The following is an 11,145-nucleotide window of genomic DNA, read 5'->3' as shown; positions in this document are numbered from 1 at the left end:
CAAGAAAACAAAGAAACATGAGAAGTCAATGTGCTATGCTTCAGTCATAGAATCATAGAACAAACTGGATTGGAAGGGACCCATCAAGATCATTTACTCCAACTCCTGATCCTGTGCAGGACACCCCAAGAGTCCCACAATATGGCTGAAAGCCTTGTCCAAACTCTGTCAGGCTTGGTGCTGTGACCACTTCCTTGGGGGGTCTGTTCCAGTGCTCAGCCACCCTTTGTGTGAAAAACCTTTTCCTGATATCTACCCTAAGCCTCCCACGACTCAGCTTCATGCTGTTTTCTCAAGTTGTTTCAGTTTCACATGATTAATATGAAATATCCTTCCTAAACATTGGTAAATGTCACTAAAAGCAAATGAGGGATACTAAATAAGTAGGAACAAGTTTGCAGGTAAGGGTATCATGGCTTAAATTCTGGGCTACAAAAATGCACATTTTAACAAATTGTAGAATCCCACTTGTAGAAATTGGGATATGATATTGTGAAAGCTGACAGTATCTTTAACTGTGGATGGCTAAAACAGGTTGTGTCTCATAAATTATGCAGACAGTATTTGGATGCAAGGACTAAGAAACTGTCAGAGTTGAGCCAGGTTACAAGCCCTAGTGACATGCAAGATGGCCCTGAATTTGATCAAAAAGAAGAAGTAATAAAGAATTTCTTTCTTTTAGGTCTATGAAGAAAAATAAACCCAAGATGATAGTTACATCAGTCGAAATGAATGAAGTGACCAAGACCTGTGGTTTAGAGGAAAAGAAGAATATCGAAGAGAAAGATAGGGATACCACCATAATAAGATGAAAATACCTGAAATAATAGAGCAGAGAAGAGATGAAAGGGAGGATTAGAGGAAACAGGAAAACAGGTAAGAAAAAGAGTTAAGAAAGGAGGAGGAAGACAAGATTTTAAGTGTGCAATTGATTATGCTGATGAGACAAACATGATTTTTAAATCTGATCTTTGACTAAGAACTCTTAACATCTTTGCTGAGAAGATTTTCCAGTGAAGTCAGACGTAGAGATGAGTACAGGAGAATTCCAGACACATGCTGTATTTCTTTAAAAATTTGAGATGAGAAGAAAAGAATAAAAAACCTAAATTAACACCTAGGGCATTAGTGGAAAACAAGAAGATCTTAAATTTCTAAGGTAAGGAAAACAAAGACATATTTGTACACTAAGAGAGAAAACATAGGGAGTAGTGACAGAAAGTCCTGGAGAATATGACAAAGTAGATGAGGAGATTCTCTAAGAAAAATTATCATTAAAACTCATAAGAGAAGGAAGTAAAAGATCAGTATGGGAAAATCATATAGTTACTCCAATATTAAATTGGAGCATAATGGAAAGATTATTGCCTGATAAGTAATCTTGGATGGTATTTTTAATTGCTTTTCAGTTTTCTACATTGTATATAGAAAATTATACTAGCTTCATAAATACCTGTGTGCCTAGGAAAAGCTTGCTAGAAATTTTTAGTGGTATAATTCAGATCATAATTTACCAAGTATTTATTAGAACAAGTTTATGAAGAAGATATAACGGTGTAAGAGAAAGCTCATTTGGAACAGCCCTATGTCTTGACTGGAGAATCAGCAAGAACCTGGAAAAGTGATTATTTTTTCTTGTGAGACTTTACATATTAAGGATGTAAGTTAATTCTACTGATCTTCCTACTATCCTCTAACACGAAAAAAAAAAGCCAATATCAAAATGACACAATGGTAGGTTACAAATTCCACTTCCTACTCGCATTTCCTATTTGCAATATAAAGTGATACAGATACAAATACATATGCATGTATGTACACACACACGACACTATAAAGATACCTTGCAAAATCTAAGAGTAGTTATCATATTTACAAAGGAAGTAAATATAACCAAGATGACCTATTATCTTATTTTTATTTTTTATAAAATAAAATATTTTTTATATGGAGAAAAAACATTGTAGGTTTTTTCTCCCTCATGCCCACCATGCCATAAAAATGTATAGAAATTTGTAATTTCTTAATGAACTTCAAAATTTTGCATCTTTTCCTCATTCTTAACAAAGCACTTAATATAGCATTAGATCATGACTACATCTGAAAGCATACCTCCTTAATAGAGCAAAACAAAGGACAAAGTTAAGGTTGAATGCATTGCACTGAAAGGAAATGGTGTTGAGTGATGACAGATTCTATTGCAGTTAGGAGGGGATGTATGTTTTCATTCACAGAATCACAAGGCTGAAAATGACCTCAAGAGGTCAGTTAGTCCATCCCTCTGCCCTAAGGCAAAACCAACTCTACCTATGTTATCCCTGACAATTGCTTGTCTAATCCTGCTCTTAAAGGCCTCTAATGATGGAGATCCCACACTGTCTTTTTTGAATACTTCCCTGAGCTTTCTGTTAGAAGGCATTTCATAACATTTTTATGGACTATTCTTTGCCTCAGTTAAGCCTATTGCATCTTAGTCTGGTCAGAGGGGGATCTATTAATTTCCATATTTTTTTTAATTTTTCGTCTTTGGGAATTTATTTAAGGATAAATGTGATATGGGGTGCTAATTTTATGCCAAGCAGGACAGAGAAGATCCCTTAAAATATTTTGTGTCTTCACAGTTATTTTAAGAAATTATTTGGAGTCAGGAGCCTAGAGGTGAAAAGAAGGACTGATTTATAGCACTTTTTTTTTCCTTTACATTCATTGAAATAAACATCTGATGAGTTGTAGGAACATAGTTAATGTACGTTAAGAGGGGAAATAATGCAGACAATATATCTTTATGTGAAATGAAACATTTGAAAACATCAAGGAAGAGGACATTGTTGAGTACTGAGTTTTGTATCCATATCTCCAGCTGAAATCACTGCCCACTGGCAACCACAGAGAGTAGAGAGTGAAGAGCACCCAGAGGAAGGGTTATCCTTCACTGCCACAGTCAACCTAAAGTGTACCAGTCGTGACCTCATACTTGATTTTTAGGTTCCTGTGGCTGTAATTATATTACAGAACCTTTCCCGTAGCACATAGCTTCTGAGCAAAGGCTTTGGAAATACTGATTTATCAAACACAATGACTTTGTAAATTGCTACTCTAAATAAGAAAGTGCTGAAGTAGCCTAAACACATTTTATTTTCCTTTCCCTTTTTTTCTAGACTCCATCACCAGTCTAAGTTCTTCATCTCATTCTTGACAATTCATTGACCACAAGAAAAATTGGCTCAAGAAGCTTCAGAAGTCACATCGTTAGCAAGAAATTACACAAAATATGACTGTACTAGCAACAGAAACTACAGAAAATAAAAATGTTAAAAGTTAATGTATTTCTGGCAAATATTTCTCTCTTCTATTAAAGCAAGAAAAATCATTCCTCAAGAAAAAAATCTTTTTCCAACCATCTCTAATCAAATAACTGTGAGGAAGTTATTTACCTATTCTCTTTGGAACTGGCTGACCTGACCTTGACCAAAGGTTTTCAGTAGGGTTTTATAAAATTCTTGCATATTTACTTGTTTTGATCTTCTTTCAACTCAGACACCCCTAGATGCAAAACTCTGTATATTCCATGCACTTATGTGTTTGCACCATTTATCAAAGAGTTTGCAAAACTCTTATATTTTTTTTTCCAGATTAACACCTCTGCTTTGCAGCCACTTTCTTCAGTTACTTTTTACTCTAAATTATTTTGATTTATACAGAAATAATGAAATACAGTGAATCCCTATAAAAATGTTTCATTTAATAAAAAATTAGGAGGCAGCTCCAATTTGATGATCTCTCATTTAAAAGAAACAGACTGTAGCATCTCTGTGTAAGTAGAAGAGGAAGAGAAAGGGACAGTCTCAGAAAACTACAGTGTGTCTGGGGACTGGGATGCTTTAGATAGTGACACTAATGTTCATTCTCCAAACAAGCTGGGGGACTACTGAGTTGAGAAAGAGCACTGTTTTCCCACAGCCCAGGGGCCCCACAAACTAGCCTGATTTTTTTCCTGCACAATCTATATACCACAATCTAATCTTGTATAGCCAACAAGATTTACTGTCATGTTTAGGACGTGTTTTAAATAGTGATTTGCCATCTCTTAAATAAATGTTGTTTGTAGCAGACAGTCTCTGGTTTAGCTTTGTTTTCCCTATCTGCCATGAGGATCCTATTTTCCCGTTAGTATGCTGACAACACAACTTCGTTAAGGCTGGTTGGTTCCATTTGCATTGGACATCTCTTCTGCATATAGATTGATGAGTTTAATCAGCGAATCAGGAGAAAGACTTGGACATCAATCAGTGTCAGTTTTCCTTCTTTCTAATTTCTGATTTGCTACTTCTAGTTATCAATGCAATAAAATGATGCCAATTTGAGATAAAGGCTAGGAAATAATGCAAAGTTAGTGTAAAATTGTCAATAGGCCCAGGAGCCCTAGTGCATTGTGATCACTGATATTTTGAAAAAGAGACACCGTATTTAACAGCCAGGAGAAATGATGACTTCATTGTTCAGAGTTCAGTAAAGAAAACATTTAGTAGTCTACTGATTAAACTATACCATAATGTCTTTTGTCTTATTAGTAGAACAAAAGTATTTCTATGGATTTCCATGGACTGCTAATGAACCAAAAGGACAGTTTGTGCCTCAAAACCCAGCCTCATCTATCTTTAGAAGTAACATACTCTGTATTGTTTCATACTGCCAGTGTACCTGGAACATCTCAAAGCATTGTTTAGTGTATCTATTTTCACAGCAAACTGAAGGAGTAGGAAATTTTTTTCTTCATTATGGACAGAGTGGTCAATTAAGGCATAATTAGACTGAATCTATACCCTCAAGATCTGAATGTTCATATTGTTCTTTAGGAAGATAATTCTGAACATTAAGAAACTAATTCTTATCAATTTGAATATAAACAAGGTTTCCAAATTCCTCTAAGTATCCGGGTCTAACTGACTTCTCAGATCCTGTGAAGGCGATGAATCAAACTACACCCCCAGGCTGATTCCAAGCATTGCACTATTCTTCCCCAATGGAAAACACCATCCAGGTATACACCTTTGCCAACAGCAGATTGTTTTCCTGACTGTGGGGGGAATGGAGCAGTGTTTCCTTATTGCTAGACCACCTTTATTGTCACACTCTAGGATGAAGAGAAGTGTATAGAGCACTCCTCCCATACCTACAGGTTAGAGATGGAGAGATAAGGGAACTGGCAGAGACATCACTGCTCCTCATGCCCTAGCATGGCCATGTAGTTTTGGTCCACAGTGTGGGCCTAATTAAGGAATTAGACTAGCATCCTTTTTTACAGGGCTGTAGATTGAAAAACATTATAGTTAGGCCAATTATGCCTATACCTCATAAAATGCTAAAAAAATTCAGCTCAAAAGCCAGCCACCCAAGAAGATAAAATGTCTCATATAATTACACACCTTGAAGTATGTTTCTGCTTTTATAAATGCTACTACATGTTCATGGAGATTTTTCTTTAGTTTACATGCTAGAAGTCTGTGGTTTTGAAGCAGTAGGTCCTGAGATTTCTCCCTCAGTATTGAATGCTTCTGATTCAGCTATTTACAGCATTTTCATTACAAGTGGAAACCACACACCTATTTGTTACATCTAGTTTGTTTTATTTTTTTAAAACCTACGGCCAAACATTGTTGCCAGAAAAATCTGAGGAAATATCCATTCAATTTTAATTTATATGCAGGCAATCACAGAATCACAGAATAGAATCACAGAATCACAGAATCACAGAATAGAATCACAGAATCCTGTGGTCAGATATGCTTAAAATGGAAACCACTTGCCTCACATATTAATTCATTCTGCAGTCTGCAATGTGGCACTGACTAAACATATACCATCTTTTTTGCTTCATACTTTGTAAAATAATTTTTCAATTTTAACTTTTTTTTTTTTAAATTCTGAATGGTACATCTATTGAGAATAGTAAATCTATGATTATGAAATAATAAGGATGATGAGATGATACAACTATCTGCCAAAGCTGTATGTACTACAAGGTAGATTTCTTGTATATTTGTATGTTTGTATTTATATACAAATATAAAAATATGGATAGGTAGATGTATGTATATATATTTATATGAGAGTATAAAAATGCACATATATATGTATGCATATCTGAATATAAGTCTATACAGAACAGTCTCGGTACTTCATGTATTTCAATACATATATTTCAGAGAGAGTGGGAGAAGATCCAACTGGGCCTTATTTAAGAGTTATATGATCGTCCTAGTCTGGAAAGAAAATGGTATGATTTTATAAAACAAAGAAACAATAACAGAAGAATAAAGGCAACCCATCTCAAATATCAGAAAGTAAGCTATTTACTCATAGTGATAATGGTGACTGGTGATAATGGTGTCCTTTCCTGCCTATCCCAACGGCAGTAGCGAGACTTTGGTATAACAATACCTGGTATGAATAGAAGGCCTGCAGGGTTCAGAGGATTTTGTCCTCCCAGAAGAGGTTTGAAAACATGCTGAGGTGTAGGTCCATAAGACCAATGCTATCTAAACTGGAAGATTTCCACAAGTGTCCACTGCATTCCATATGCATTTATTAACCATCTCTGTAGCCACAGGAGAGTAAAATTGGAAGTTGCAGATGCATAATGATTAGACAGTTATTTTAAAATATATTCAGCATGCCAATATCACACCACCTAACAGAGCAGCAGTTCTCCAGATGCTCTGAATTCTATGTCCCAACAGCCATCAACGTTGGGTGATGGCTTTCAAGCCACCAAATTATATCTCCTATATATTCAGACTGTGCTTTGCTATCTTCTCTTAGTGCTTTTCTCATAGAAACAAAGCCAGATAGATGCTTAGGGCTCACTTCTAGAGGCACTGAGCATTGCAAAGGCACTTAGTGTCATCTGAGATGCCCTAAAACATTCCCGCCCAGCCTCAGCTGCCACTTCAGAAAGACACAGGTCTGCGGTAGGTGCGGCATCGCATCTGACAGCCGTATGTGGATGCCTTAGGGTGTGTCAAGCAATGCTTGATGACAATGCATAGAGAACTAAATCAAACCCTCCTGGAGAATGCTGCAATAACAAGTCTTGCCACCCTAGGCAGGTACCTCAGGCAGCCAAGTCCAAAAATTTGCCCCTAGAGAGGTGAGGCAGACATTGCTGGATCCTGCTGAGTCTGTGCTGCCAGGGCTCCCATCCCCATGGATGGGGGTGGAGGGTGAGAAGCAGATGAAGGCAGGCTGCCTGGATCTGCCATCTCTGTGTTGAGCCCCCAGACTGCTGCTGTAGGCCTTGTGTTGCAGTAGCCTTTTCTGACTGTCTTTGCAGTCAATGCACTGCTCAAGGGAAAAATTTTCCTTTTTCTCTTATAGCCTGCTGTGGAGACACTTATCACTCAGGCTATTCAAACTGGCTCAGGGGTCCTGTTTAAAAGCACTCAACTGCATAACATATGGGGCTGGCTGCCCTTATACCAATGCCTAATTTTAGAAAGGAAAGAGGCAGGGATTCAGAAGAGCCTATGCTTTTACTGCAGGGCAAGCTCATATTCAGCAAGCAGGATCCAAAGTCCTTGACTTGTAGAGTTGTATTTACAATTAGCTCTAATAACTGAGAAAAGACAGTTGTCCTGGAACTGACTCTGTGGGAACACCTGATCATGCAAACACAGAAGCTGAAGAAACCTCAAGGTATCTACACACACTTTTCACACCTCCCCGATTAGTGACTGGAGCCAGGCCCTTTTGCTTGTGACAGATTAATCAGACCTTCCCTCAGCCACTAACTGGATGACAATCAGGTTTTCAGGGTATGCTGAATGGAGGAAAAAATTCTCCTTCCCTATATTTTATATGTCTTTCATTTCTGGCCTGTCTTTTTTTTTTCTTTCCCTTTTTTTTTTTTTTTAATGCGATTCATTTACTTTGTTACAGTTTCTTCTCCTTTAAATGAGCTGCATATTTTCACCCAGCATTACTAACTTCCATCAGTTTTCCACTGAAGACACAACCTTTTCGTCTTATTATAACAGCACAGCTTGCAAAGTGATAGCTAGGAATCAGATTGTGTCAGCACTCCCATTACAACCCCCCGTTTTCAGGGAGTCATTTTTAGTGTGGCCTCAGAAATATACTCAGGACTTACTGCTGCTATCTAGGTTTTGTTCAAAGAGTGGATTTCCTTTTCCTCCATGCAGATGAAAACATTTGACCACTTTTAAACTCCAGGAATATAAACAAACCAGTACAGGGGAGAATGTGTCAAGTTCATGAGGCCAAGGTTACATCAGCAGTTGTCTGCTCTATCCCTTTTCTGCCCCAGCACTTTACCCTTCCTCATAGCGGCTGTGTGTCTAGTCAAGAGAACTGGATAACATTCTCACTGAATGAATATACAAGGAGCCACTGAGATCATTTGCTCCACAGAAGAATTTCAGCTCTTGAATGTTTTTCCAAACTTTCTAGGGATATCCATTTAACTTCTCCACCTAGTTCACCAATGTCAGGTGAAGATGAAAGGATCCTAAGATTCCATTTCCTGGACTTTGTTCAAGGATTTGAATTTAATGTTGGGGTTGGGTTTTGGTTTTGGCTTGGTTTTTGAAAGCTTGTTTCTTTTGTTTGGTTGATCTTGTATTGTTACTGGATTTTTTTTCCATTGACTTATAATGATTTGAATCTGGATTGATATGGTCACCTGAATTCAATAAGAATATGTTTTCATTTTCCTTCAATAATTTTTTTATAAACCCTCAAATTATCTATCTCTCTCATGAACCGATTTTTAATAAATATCAGCACTCTTGATTCAAGAGGAAACAAAATAAAAATATTTCCAGAATTATTTAACTGCACTAAAAGTAGTTGTAACTGCACTGAACAAACTTGCTGAATGAATATGATTTCATAGTCATGCAAAATCACTTCTACCAACTTTCACATTCTATTACAGCTGAGCAAAAATTATGAAGAGAAAGTGTCTCTGATTGTATGCATTACTTATTTTGTCCTAGGCTTGGGGAAACTGAGGTATGTAGACTGTGGTGCCCCTGACAATTTGAGCCTGTCTGTAAAGAATCTATCTGTAATAGACTATTCTAGGTCCTGTGCCAAACTCAGAAATTTTCTCTCTCCAGTGAGCCAACATTACTCCAGTGGAAGCCCCGTGTACCAGCTTCTGACATGTGAGTTAATACCATGCTCACGCTGTCTCTCTCACCTAGTGGTCTACCTAAGTCAACTCCATCCTTTGAATCAAATTCTCTTTTCTCCTCAACACCACTTTAAATGTAAACATCATGTCCTTGTCTATAAGGCTTCACCTAACCAAGCTCCTCTCTTTTTTTGACTAGCCTTTTAAGGTTATTTTCATACTGATGCTTTATATATACATGTGTTTCTGCACAACTACAAAGGAAAATCATCAAGCACCTTGTTTCCAACTTTGAACTCATTTTCAGTTACATAACTCTGGACTGGTTCTTTCTAGAATTTCCCAGCTAACAAGTAAACTGCAGTGATCAATTGACTCCTGATTACCTCCCACAAATCCCTCCATAAATACACAAGTCTTCCATAAGCTTGCTGTGAAAGAACCCTGATATGCCATTACAAATGATGCCCTGGGAAGATCAAATTCTTCACCCTATTTTTCGGCTCCACTTATACATTTCACCAATGAATGAGGTCATTTTCTTTACTCAGTCTGTGACATCATTTCCACTGTGTGTATTCAAATCCATGTGAGAGCCCATTTCTTTTTGCTATCTGCAAGCACTAGCTAGTAATTGCTTATGTGGTAATCATGCTATATGAAAATAGATTGACAAACCAACTGTGTTATTAAAACTTAAAATTCAACAAGTATATTAATTATCCTGACCACTATGGCTGTACGGTGAACTCCTCTAGACCTCTTCAGTTATTTAGACTGTTGCTTCTGTGAGACAAGGATCTTTCTTTTGGATGTGGTGAGAATATATCCAGAAGGCTGTAAATCATAGTTTACAAAACCTTAATTATCATAGCTCATCTTGGTAATAAAAGGGAAATTGCCCTAAACTAAGTTCTTATTTTCAGCAACCCAGTAATTCATTTTATCTGAACATCACAGTAAGGTTTTTTGGGGTTTTTTTTTTGCTTTATATCTAGTACTTTTCACTTAAGAACTCTCTTCTAAAACAAACAAATAAAAATTAATTTGTGCTTCTCAATTTTTATTTTCCAGTTAAGCTTTTAAAAGTCGTACATATAATGCGGTTTGCTGATTTCAGCTCAATGCCTAAATACACTTGGATTTATTACTAACATTCTTTACAACACTGTTCAAGTGCCTTTAGCAATTGTTGTTATTTTGTTCCTTGTGGATAAAACTCTATTTTAAACCAAAATTTGGAGTCTGCTTTCTAGCCTACTTTTTGAGATTATTCAACTGCAGAGTTATGGAAAGTAAGTAACAAAGTTGAGAGACAGAAAGATAAACGCACTAATGTAAATTTAGGCCTCTTCAGGTCCCAGACATTTCCCACAGAATGCAGTGTGTTACTACAGCTTTACTGCAGCATGCATAAGAGCAGATTTAAGAGGTGATGCTTATAAGCTGAATTGTTTGGGGAAATGATGATGGATTTTTGGCCATGAAATAAAATCTGAGAGTACTGTAGCTGAAACTATAGAAGTATTCATTCTTCCCTTAGTAGGGACTATTGGATAGAAAGGTGTCGTTTTCCAGAAAAGATGACCACTGAGAAGCTGTTCATTGAGATGATCCACATTAGAGTGGTCAGAGAAGCCTTTTACATATAGATGGTTAAAAGAATGAATGACCAGTTTCTGGTCCTCTGAGATGCCATAGGTCGACTTCCTCTGCTGTTTTGTTTGCATAATACCATCTTTAACTCAGAATTATCTAAAGGCATGATTTGACTTCACACTCCCACATTCCCAGGTGTAGCCTTCAGGGTATTTGCCATAGGTTATCCTCATATTATATTTCTTTGCTTCTGAAGTTGACCTTTTAGTCAATTTTCACTCCATCTTCCCAAGCAGCTTTGCACGTCTATAACACCTTTCCTCCAAAGGTCTCAAAGTGCCTTATAGACACCAATAAAATAAAGGTGAGATTTTCAAGGGTGCAAAGGG

General features: G+C 37.0%; 1 long non-coding RNA gene across 1 annotated transcript; it reads left to right on the top strand.

Annotated features, from left to right (window-relative positions):
* Positions 1 to 686: 686 nt before the first annotated feature.
* On the top strand, positions 687 to 3,322 carry LOC116444966. Its single transcript, XR_004240597.1, has 2 exons — positions 687 to 876; positions 3,159 to 3,322. It is a non-coding gene; the product is annotated as an uncharacterized LOC116444966 (long non-coding RNA).
* The last annotated feature ends 7,823 nt before the right edge of the window (positions 3,323 to 11,145 follow it).

The sequence above is a fragment of the Corvus moneduloides genome, chromosome 6 (assembly GCF_009650955.1).
Source record: "Corvus moneduloides isolate bCorMon1 chromosome 6, bCorMon1.pri, whole genome shotgun sequence".
In the NCBI taxonomy this organism is placed as follows: Eukaryota; Metazoa; Chordata; class Aves; order Passeriformes; family Corvidae; genus Corvus; species Corvus moneduloides.
This window is presented reverse-complemented; position numbering and strand designations above follow the sequence as displayed.